Genomic DNA, 9,779 nt, shown 5'->3' with positions numbered 1-9,779 from the left:
ATTTAACGCTTAGTGAATTGACCCCATGGTCACAGGTGGAAGCCAAGCTCCCCATCAACATCATGAACCTCAGAGCAATAAGGATGGCTCTGCAAAATGAACCCCCTTCTGCAAGGACACCCAGTCATGGTGCAGTCATACAATGTCAAGGCCTTGTAAGGAGCCGTTCCTCATTCTTCACAATGAAAAGGCATTCTTGCTCCCAAGACTATCCTTTCTTCGTAAGGTGGTATCAGTCTTCCACCTCAATGAAGGTACAGTCCTGCCATCCTTATGTCCTGATCGGAAGCACCAAAAGGAAATAGCTCTTCATTGCCTGCACGAGGTCAGAGCCATGAAAGTCTATCTTGAAGCAACAACATTGATTAGGAAGACGGATTCCCTATTAGTTCTGTCCTCAGAACCTTGCAAGGGACACCCTTCTTCCAAGTCTGCCCATCGCTCGATGGACGAGAAATCTTATCACTAGAGGTTACATTCTCAAGGACAAATCTCCTCCTGTACGTTTACGCGCCCACTCCACCAGGTCGGTGAGATATTCTTGGTCATACCAGCACCAGGCCTCTGTAGCTCAACTTTGTAAGGCTATCACCTGGTCCCCTGTTCATAGCTGTTCAAAGTTCTATCAGGTGGATGGATGTCCAACCTTCTGCAGATGCAGATTTCAGCTACCTGCTGAAATTGACCTTTGACCCTTGTTGTTGTAGGACCTGATGGTACAGTTCTATTTGTCTATTTGTTGCCCATACTTCTCGTTCATTGTGTGGGAACACACAGGTTGAACTATTGTCTTTATTCAACCTTACCCACTATGAAACTATAAAATGTCCCAGGGTATATAAAACACTCAGTCTGTGTTCTGCACTGTACAATTAAGATAAGAGGGCTTACCTATACATTCCATATTTTGCATTACAGTACAGAACACAGGACACCCTCTTTTTATTCCTTAGTTACTCTGCAATCCTTTTTCTACAAAACTGTGGGTCTATGGAGTGGGATAGAGTTATAAGGGAGGTGACCAGGGGGTCGTGTTTTCAAAAGCTTGCCCGTGTCCAAGCACCTGAAGGTTCAAGCCTATAACTCGGTCTATGAATACTCAGCCCGTGTCCTGTACTTTACTCCAATATATGAAATTCACGGGCAAGTCAAAATTATTATTTTTTAAGTTATGCTATGTGAACATTTAACAAATATAAAGTATGATCTAAATTTGGCTGGAAAATTGTAAATGAATGTTAAGGAAGCTGGACAGTAACCAAAATAGTGTATTCTTTGTAGCCTATGACCGCTACTCCAAGCACTGCATCCCTAGTCTTAGCTTAATGTTTCTGGGAGTCAAAGGACATGGACCCACTGGTTTGTATTCCCTTTTCCCCTAATTTCTTTATGTTTCTAGGATTGGACCTCCCCTACCTGGAGATATAGCAGCTGTAGGCTCCCTGTCTAGCTCTGGTGTCACCTCAGTCACCAATTTTAAAGGGTCTTCTAGAGCTCCTGACTATTCTCTTGGCTCATAGAGTGATATGTTTCGGAGAAGGGGCAGACTTTTTTTTTAAAGTGCAAATTGCACATGTACAGCCTATGAATTGCCACATTTATTTGTATATCGCCACAGTTTAGTGCTGCTCTGAGTATGTGAGCAAAGCATTGCTGTTTGAGGAATTTATTACCTCCTGCAAAAGTTTGTTACTATTAAATATATATACTGTATATAAACTATTTTTCCTGCTGCTCAAAATCAGTAACACAACATGACATAACACTGTTTTTGCTATGGATGAACTGAGCACAAGGCACTATGGTTTTGCATGGTTTGCTACTATGTGTGACATGAAGACCTTTCTCGATTTTGAGGTTTACCACGATCTGCAAATTTGCAGCTGAACAGATCAGCCGGTAATTTATTTATATGATTCTATATTCTTATCTAGTATGTTCAATCAGGGAGCTGCCCTAGTTGAAAACCTAAATAACCCCAGAATTCTTCATAACTGTAGCCCTGCTTCTAGATATTTTTGCATTTTCCTTCTTAATATGTAATCTAAACAATGGTTGAATTACTGTGAAATTTGACATTGCATACATGTTCACGAAATTAATAAAATGATATTGCCATATTTGAGAAGTTTTTACTAATAAATTCCCCAAGGAGACTCACACTTAATACTATCCCAAGAATGTCCATCTTTAATAAGGATTTAGGAAACCATAAGGACATGGAATGATCACAGCCCCCACATCATTTTGGAATTCTTATAGAATCAATTGGAAATATAAATTTGCCTGCTTTCCCTTCAACCAGTGCTGGAATCCAATTAAATTGATAATGATATTTCTTTAAACCTTTTTTTATTTATTGTTCATTCAGCTCTTTTCAGGTTCCCTTGCTTTAATGATGCTACTGTGAGCCAAACTGCAGAACTGAGCCCCACAGGTCTCATATTTAAATCCAAAACAACCTTTGGAACTCAGTTCTCACAGCTGGGAACTCATGACTGGCCATGACATTTCTTCAAGTACAGGAGACACCTTTATTAAAAGAAAAAATACTTAATAAATAACAAACCGGTTAATGCTTTATACACATACATAAAATGATCATTTCTATTTTTCACTTGAGTTTAATTAAGCCTGTCACAAACTGTGGAGATACAAATAGAATAAAAAAATTCCTAAGCAGAGCTTCCCAGAAAACCACATGTCAAAATGATGAGTAGATCCAGAGATAGAGGCAGCTAAATTTAGATGCTAATCTTGACTTTTCCTGTAAAAATTGATGAATTCCTCCTTTTCACCTCTTCATTCACCCAATTGTTCAGTGAGGCTCTCCATTACATTCATTGTTCAACTTCAGCTTCCTACAAGTCTAAATCTACCATTCATTTTCACATGTAGTTCTCACTGAACTGCCCATAATTGTGAAAGCCTGGATTGTTTACCTTAATAAAAACGTTAAAGCGGAGTTCCACCTGTTTTTTAGTTTATTAAAAGTCAGCAGCTATGCTTTTTGTAGCTGCTGACTTTTAATAAACAGACACTTACCTGGTCCACTGTCCAGCGATGGAGCCCGCAGCCTCGCTCGTCTCCCCCTCTTCTCCTTGGCGCCGTCATAGCAACTATGGGCACCCGGCCGTGAAAGCTTATGGCTTCATGGCCAGGTGAGTCGCGCTGCTATTGGCCAGCCAATCTTCTGGGACCTGTGATATGTCCCAGAAGATTGCTGGCAGGGAGGGGCTGCCTAGGGCGAGAGGAGGAGTCGCCTAGGCGGCCAAGAAGAGAAAGGAGGAAGTGGGACAAGAAGTCCCACTAAAAAGAAGGTACACTCCCCCCCAAAAAAATGACATGCCAATTGTAGCATGTCGGGTTGAGGAGTGCTTAAAGCGGAAGTTTCACTTTTGGGTGGAACTCCACATTAAGAATTACCTGGAGACACAGTAGAAGAAAAACCTGATAATAGCAACAGTTTAGGCCCGATTCACACTTATGCAGGTTGCAGTTCACGTTTTTTAATACACGTTTTTGATCCATTGAAGTCGATGGAACCGAAAGCCAGAAAAAAGTCCCTGGCCCTTTCCATAAAATGCACATATGTGAACGTGACCCATAGGAAACCATGTTAAATGGACTGTAGTGTGTTTCTCCAAAACTTAAAAACGCACTAAAAATGGTGTGAATCAAGGCTTAAGGAAGAGAGGGTTTATGATGACGAAGAATATAACATAATATAAATATTGTATATTGGTCAGTAGAAAAAAAAAGGTTTTAAGGTAACCATTAACACTGCATCTGCAAATGGAGCTGTATTATTCATCATCAGAAAAGATCCAAGTACAGCATTTAGGAAACTTATTTTTACTTTTGCAGTCATATTTAGGAAAACCCTACTATTTGTTTGTGTTCCCATTCACACAGCGTGGCTAAAAATATATATTTTTTTAAATATTTCTTATCGTTTAAATGTTTCTCAGGACAAGGTTTCATGGTATGTTTTTTTTTTTTTTACAATGTTACAGTTATTCTGTCCTCATTAACATACAATGCAAAAAGCCCAGCCCCTTCACCTTTAAGGGTGCGAATGCACCCTGTCTGCAATCAGCTGCAAGAACCCCAGTGGGGGTTCCCACGATAAGCTGCAAGTGGGCAGCCCCATTAAAAGCAATGGTAAGCTAACGACTATTGCAGCTAATTGCACTCACTCGCATGTAATCGCTCAAATAGCGATCACATGCAAGTGATCGGCCCTGGACGCAGTTCTCGCAGCTGATCGCAGACGGGGCGCATTCACAATTGCGAATCCTTTTTTAGGAAGGACAGTGTTCAAATCTAGTTACAATTAACATTGAAGATCTGCCTGTACAGTACAGACAGTGTTAATTATAGCAAAATCAGCTGCCCATCCCCCTCACAAAGAGAACTATGTAGGATTTTTCCTTGCAGGAGGGTCTAGAACAGAGCATCTAAAAAAGGTACAAAGTGAAAGTGCACCGACTAACAGCATGCGACCTAGGATGAGCGATACCTTCCGAAGATCGTGGAGGAACGCACAGGCATCACTATCAGCTAACGCGTTTCGAAGGGATCATCCCTTCTTCAGCAGAGCTCTGCTGAAGAAGGGATGATCCCTTCGAAACACGTTAGCTGATAGTGATGCCTGTGCGTTCCTCCACGATCTTCGGAAGGTATCGCTCATCCTAGGTCGCATGCTGTTAGTCGGTGCACTTTCACGTTGTGCCTTCCTCTACCAATCGCTTGTGAGTTGTTTCTTTTTATCATTTTTATTCAATAAATATTTTAAAAGATAATGCACAAGGCTGGTGCACCCCTTTTTCTCTTTTCTCTCGGTGTCTACTAGTATCCCCCGTCCTTGAGGGCAGCAAGGCCTGTGTCATCGTATCATTTGTATGGTGATTCACTTGTGCGCAGGAGTTGTTTTTTCTTTTTGCATCTAAAAAAGGTAACTTGCAATTATTATTTTTGAAGTTTTGCAGGGAACAGGGACATGTAACAATTAAAAAGAAGTTAATTAACACTGGATATTTTCATTAACCAAAATTACTATTTTGTGTGAAAGAAAAACAATCACACGCCGATGTGATATTTAGGTATGTCCAGGCAACTTTAGTTTATGAAATAATAAACAGTTAAAAAAAGTAATCCATTTTACTAAATTGGCCTTGCTGAGAAAGCAAACATAGAATGCATTTATATTCAGAGCTGCAATAAAGTAAATATTGTTTAATTACCACTAATATTTCCAGTAAACCAAAAAACACATTATTTTTATTTATATCAAATAAAAGCATGACACTGAATATCAGTTTTGAGGATTGACTCAGTTTTCAGGTTTAATGTCTCAATTTTATAGGAGAACATACGCTTAACATATAAGTACAGTGTTGCCTCACAACCTGGAATTAACATGGGTTGTTTGAGGATTTGCATCATTTAATTTACAGAATATGCCCACAACTTTGAAGATTTATTTCTTATTGTGAAGCAAACAAATAGGACTAAATAACAGAAAAAGTCAATGTGCATAACTAGTCACCCCCCTAAGGTCAATACTTTGTAGAGCCACCTTTTGCGACTATCACAGCTCCAAGTCGCTTTGAATAAGTCTCTATGAGCTTGCCACATCTTACCATTGGGATTTTTGCCCATTCCTCCTTGCAAAACTGCTCCAGCTCCTTCAAGTTGGATAGTTTGCGCTTGTGAACAGCAATCTTTAGGTCTGACCACAGATTTTTGGATTGAGGTCTGGGTTTTGACTAGGCCATTCCAACACATTTACATGTTTCCCCTTAAACCACTCAAGTGTTGCTTTAGCAGTGTGTTTGGGATCATTGTCCTGCTGGAAGGTGAACCTCTATCCTAGCCTCAAATCACACACAGAATGGTACAAGTTTTGCTCAAGTATATCCCTGTATTTATCACCATCCATCTTTCCCTCAACTCTGACCAGTTTCCCAGTCCCGACTGCTGAAAAACATCCCCACAGCATGATGCTGCCATCACCATGTTTCACTGTGGGGATGGTGTACTTTGGGTGATGTGATGTGTTGGGTTTGCACCAGACATAGCATTTTCTTTGATGGCCAAAAAGTTCCATTTTAGTCTCATCAGACCAGAGCACCTTCCTCCATACATTTCGGGAGTCTCCCACATGCCTTTTCGCAAACTCAAAACGTGCCATTTTGTTTTTTGCTGAAAGTAATGGCTTTCTTCTGGCCACTCTGCCATAACGCCCAACTCTATGGAGCATACAGCTTATTGTCGTCCTATGTACAGATACTCCAGTCTCTGCTGTGGAACTCTGCAGCTCCTCCAGGGTTACCTTGGGTCTCTGTGCTGCCTCTCAGATTAATGCCCTCCTTGCCCGGTCCATGAGTTTTGGTGTGCAGCCGTCTCTTGGCAGGTTTGCTGTTGTGCCATGTTCTTTCCATTTGGTTATGATAGATTTGATGGTGCTCCTAGGGATCATCAAAGATTTGGATATTTTTTTTATAACCTAACCCTAACTTTAACTTCTCAACAACATTGTCCCTTACTTGTTTGGAGAGTTCCTTGGTCTTCATGGCAGTGTTTGGTTAGTGGTGCCTCTTGCTTAGATGTTGCAGCCTCTGGGGCCTTTCAAACAGGTGTGTATATGTAATGACAGATCATGTGACACTTAGATTGCACATAGGTGGTCATAATTTCTCTAATTATGTGACTTCTGAAGGTAATTGGTTGCACCAGAGCTTTTTATGGGCTTCATAACAAAGGGGGTGAATACATATGCACATGCCAATTATCAGTTTTTAATTCCCGAAAAATAGTTTTATGTATATATTTTATAATTTTATTTCACCGACTTAGACTATTGTGTTCTGATCCATCACATATAATTCAGATTTAAAAAAAACATTGAACTAAAGGCTGTAATGTAACAAAATAGGTAAAAAGCCAAGGGGGGGGGGGGGGGTGAATACTTCTACAAGGCACTGTATAAACCGAACCAGACCAAAAGCAAATCATTTCATTCTGACAAGGGTTCTTATAATTATCATCTTTTATGTATGTAAAACCTTTATCCCAAAAGAGAAAAAAAACTGCTGTAACTTCTAATTAAGTGTTATCAAGAGTTTGGTTTCAATTAGTTAGTGTATTTAAATCTGCTAGTCCATCTAACACTTCCCTCCCACCAAACTGACAATGCTACTGTCCAAAGGTGCCCCTGTGCTCATTCATCCAGAATTTAGGCACAGGAGGTGTGTTACTGGCCAGATCGCCAGGTGAAAACAGAGTGAAAAAATCCTAAAAAAGAAAACAAATGCAGCCACCACATCCAATGATTGGTAAGCTGCAATATATTACCTTTTTGGTTCTGGGTTTAATACTGCTTTCATTTAAAACTTTCAGTCATGTTCCTCCTATCCGTACTTTACATAAGGCTGTACATTTTAAGTTCATTATGTCTCTCTTGTTATGTTTTGCCACCTAGACCTTCCACCTGCAAAAAATCCTTTTAACTTATTAAAAAAAAAAATGTTTTCAGTGTAAATGTGTGTGCACAATTACTGGCACACTTAGCTCAGGACTGTACATACGTGGGCCTACTTAAGGTCTACCAACCATGACCACGGTCAGTTAATCTCAGCATCTCTATGCTAGGACCAAATAAACCTAGATTTGGAAATACATTTTTTGGATGTTTTGTTGAATATTTATGCATAATATTTTAAGTATTTTTTTTTGCATTTTTAGGTTTATAAATGTCCCAGTAGTATGAATTAGAAAATTCAAAAATATCAGCATCAAATTACACCATTATTGGCCCCTACAACACTTATTACAACAGATGCAATTTCCAAAAGTATTTAAATAGATGTTACAGTACTTTTGAACCTCAAACTACGGTATGTTATATTTTTTATCCTATTTATACATATTAGAATCCTGAAAATTGTGACACTTAAAGTATAGTAATGGGGGAGTGATATTTTTTATGTATAATCTATTTATTCTCTAATTAGAAAAAAAAATAAAATATAATGTAATTTTTTTTATATGAATAATGATTATGCCTACCTGATTCTCTTATCTCACTGGTGGTCTCTCAGACAGCCATTGAGGTTGATTAGCTCAAACTGGAGAGTGCAAAATCCGATTGCACAGCTTCACTAGATTTTGCATTCTCCGCTTTTACTAAATCATCTAGGGATGCGCAGATACAGAGTATCTTCACAAGTACTTGTACCAAAACCCATACTTTGTGGTGCAATTTGCGTCCATTCAAAAGGAATGGGCACAAATCGCACTGCAAAGAATCGCATGCAATTTGAAGAGGAATGTGGTGCGATTCCTGTCCAAATTGCATGCAGTTTCCCATACACTCATGTGTGAACCCAAGCTGAAATCACTATTCGGACAGGAATTGCACCGCAAAGAATCGGTACTCGGTATTAGCGAGTACTTGACCGAAAGCATCGGTACTCGCCTATAAAAAAAAATGGTATTTGTGCATTCTTAAAATCAACCCCAATATTGTCTCCCTCAAAACAATAGACTATCTGCATTTGGAACTGTATTTTTATTTTTATTTTTAATTCATGGCAAGAAAAAAAATATAATTTTGTAATGTTATTTGTTTAAGCCGACACAAACAAGGTCAATGTGTTGTCCTTTTTTTTTTTTTATATAGATTAAAAAAAAAAATCATTAATCTGACCTTTCATGCTTTATTACCACCAACTATCTCAAGCATGTGATATGAAACTTATTTCCTATAAAAACACATTTTTTAGGGTATCTATGAACACATTCATCGTTTTATTAGACATGGAAAATCCACTTACATATTTTATTAAATGTAAATCCTAATCATAACCATGTCTGCTAAAATTAAGACCCAGATAGGTTAAAATGCATCTGTAAGTTTTTTAGGTGTTAGGTGTTGGATAAAGAGTTATAGATACCTAGCCTGTGGTACTGGTTAAAATGTGTTTATTGATTTACAACTGAACTTGCCGTATCATAATTATGTGATCGTACAATATTGCCCATAGCTCAAGGATAAATGATACAACTTTAGCCAGATGTATACAGTTACTCACCATATATGTGATAGTTTCCATTTACATGTCTTCATTTGTATTTCATTTCCATTTTTGTGCATAATTTAGATTCTGTCTGCTCTACATCAAATATGAACGATGTTCTCTTCAGCAATCGATACATAGAAGTATTCAAGAGTAGAATCATCATTCTGCCTTTGCAATAGATACACAGAAGTGTCATGCTGCAAATATATAAGGGGCATTGCACTGCTCATTTGCATATGTATGGTATTTATTCCACTAAGCAACCGGCACGTTAACTGCTGTGGAAAGTCCCTTCTACTGTATATTCCCTTCTCTGTCAAGTGTTAAGGAAGGAACTTAATAACATACACTGCATACTATAGAAGTTTTCAAAGAATGAGTTAGCTGAACACATTTTACATATGTTTATGTAAATGTATACGTATTTACCTGTCTACAGTACCATATATCTATCTATGTTGAAAAATACCAGAAAAAACATTTAATGGTTGTTACCTGGAAGGACAGATTTAACCACTTAACTAGTCTTTAACACCCCTTCATTACCAGGTAATTTTTCAGTTTGTAGTGCTATGATACTTTGACTGACAAAGACTCCGTCATGTGACACTTTAACCAAATGAATTATATATAATTTTTTTAACCACTTCAGCCTTGGAAGATTTGGCTGCTGAATGACCAGGCCATTTTTTG

General features: G+C 38.5%; 1 long non-coding RNA gene across 1 annotated transcript; it reads right to left on the bottom strand.

Moving 5' to 3' along the window:
* Nucleotides 1-2,112: 2,112 nt before the first annotated feature.
* LOC141134591 (uncharacterized) lies at nt 2,113-9,412 on the bottom strand. The gene is made up of 2 exons (XR_012243223.1): nt 9,099-9,412; nt 2,113-2,532 (listed from the first exon to the last, which is right to left on the bottom strand). It is a non-coding gene; the product is annotated as an uncharacterized lncRNA (long non-coding RNA).
* Between the last annotated feature and the right edge of the window lie 367 nt (nt 9,413-9,779).

This window comes from Aquarana catesbeiana, linkage group LG03 (assembly GCF_042186555.1).
Source record: "Aquarana catesbeiana isolate 2022-GZ linkage group LG03, ASM4218655v1, whole genome shotgun sequence".
Classification (NCBI taxonomy): domain Eukaryota; kingdom Metazoa; phylum Chordata; class Amphibia; order Anura; family Ranidae; genus Aquarana; species Aquarana catesbeiana.
Note: the sequence above shows the minus strand (reverse complement) of the source record. Positions and strands in the feature narration are given on the sequence as shown.